This window comes from Pteropus vampyrus, unplaced genomic scaffold, assembly GCF_000151845.1.
Source record: "Pteropus vampyrus isolate Shadow unplaced genomic scaffold, Pvam_2.0 Scaffold127, whole genome shotgun sequence".
In the NCBI taxonomy this organism is placed as follows: domain Eukaryota; kingdom Metazoa; phylum Chordata; class Mammalia; order Chiroptera; family Pteropodidae; genus Pteropus; species Pteropus vampyrus.
In genome coordinates, this window is record NW_011888908.1 from 2,030,359 (window position 1) to 2,032,295 (window position 1,937).

At 48.4% G+C, this 1,937-nt stretch overlaps 1 long non-coding RNA gene across 1 annotated transcript in view; it reads right to left on the reverse strand.

Annotated features, from left to right (window-relative positions):
- LOC111744102 overlaps window positions 1-1,937 on the reverse strand; it is a 44,282-nt gene that overhangs the window by 34,676 nt on the left and 7,669 nt on the right. The window lies entirely within an intron of this gene.

Genomic DNA, 1,937 nt, shown 5'->3' on the forward strand with positions numbered 1-1,937 from the left:
CTGTTTAAGACAGGCCTGGAGCTTAATCAGTGAATGACTGCTCTGTCTGCTGCCGTCGATGGCTCCAATCAAACATCAACTGGGGAGGACACTGTTTCCAGAGTCAGGGTTCACTGTGAAGCCTGTGGTTGAATGCCACCCCCCCCACCCCTCCTACGCCACCCAAAGATAGGTCCTCCTAGAACCTGTGAATGCCACGTTATTTGGAAAAAGAGTCTTTGAAGGTGTAATTAAATTAAGGGTCTTGAGATGAGATGAGATCATCCTGGATCAGGGTAGGCCTTAACTCCAATGACAAGTGTCCTTATGAGAGAGGAGAGGGCCATGCGCGATGGAGGCAGAGATTGTAGTGCTGCAGCCATGAGCTGACCATCAGCAAAGCTCACCGGCGGCCACCGGAAGCTGCAGGACGCAAGCGGCGTTGTCCCCTAGTGCCTTCAATGGAGCACCGCTGGCCGATACCTCGATTTTGGACTCTGGCCTCCGGAACTATGAGACAATGCATTTCTCTTGTTTTAAATAACCCAGTTTGTGCTAATTTGTTACCAGCAACCTCAGGAGACTAATACAGAGCCCTCGCATTTTCTTCCGATGGCATCTAACAGATGTTAGTTGAAAGGGCTTTTTTAAATTATTAGTGAAGGAAGCCCCTCCCATTAAAACTGGCCAAGTACCATAGTCCAGATCAGAGCGCACTGGGCTGAGGAGAGGGCACGGTAGAAAGGGGCTGGCGCTGGAAATGACTCCTGAGCTGTGCCGCTGGAGGACTCAGTCACCTTCTGCCTTGTCTGTCGGGTAGAGCAGAGCAAACTGGGTGAACCGTGGGAACGCACCGTGTGGACATAAAGCGTTGGCGGCCCTGCCACCATCTCTGCCACCCTCGGGGTCCCTACCAGAAAGAGCCCCCTCGTTGAGGTCGCAGACCCACTGGCTGCTCACCTGCGGGGCGAGGAGAGAGAACGCAGCATGTGAGCTCTGCAGCCCTACAGCTGTGTGACCCTGGGCGAGGTCCTCCCCCAAGTCTCAGCTCTTTATCTATAGAGCAAAAATGATAACAAAAATATATAACCAGCAGTGCCGATCCTGAGTTATCTCTAAGGGTCGAGGAACTTACTACATGGAAAGTAGTTGGTGAGCACAATGCTCGGGCCATGGTCGGCTCTCTACACAGCCGCCTGCCTCCGCCATTCCTCTGCTCCGACAACGAGACATCCCAGCGCACAGCCCCCGCGCCGTGAAGCCATCACCCGCACCTCGCCCGCCGCGCCTCGCCCGCCCTGAACACAGGTGTCATCACCTCCATGAGGCAAAAGTAATCGGCCAACTAACAACTGGGGTTTAGAGCTGGGCGGAGGGGGAGCCAGAGGCAGAGGAAGTGCACGGACGTTACTGTCGCTCATCACAGGGTCTCACTGGCTCCAGCCAAAGTTGAGAAACATAATCAATAAATTATCAGGAGTCCATCATCTTCACTGTTTTCAATAATAAAGAGGAATATTCTGAGTTAATGTTTTTGGGGTATAAAATCACTTCTCTAAAGGTTTGGCAGTACCTTCCGTTACTTTTTCTTCTGTGAAATTCAAGAAAAATTTAATTTTTAACCTAAAACGCCCACATGTTGAATAATTTCAATTTTATAAAAATTTATCTATCTGATTGTATTTTTGTTCCCGTGGTTCAATAAGTCTGTATGCATACAAAGGCATCCAGGATGATATTCAGCAAATGTTGACAACAGTATGTTATGATGTAATTTTTCTTTGTACTTTTCTGTGTTCCTGAGCATATGTAAAAAATATATTGTTTATAAAAACAGCAAAGTTATTTTTTAAAACTCATCTGTTGGTGCCTAGAATAGGCAAATTTATATAGAGAGAAAGTAGACGAATTTATCAGGGGCCAAGGGGAGCGGGATGGGGAGTTGTTGCTTAATTAAG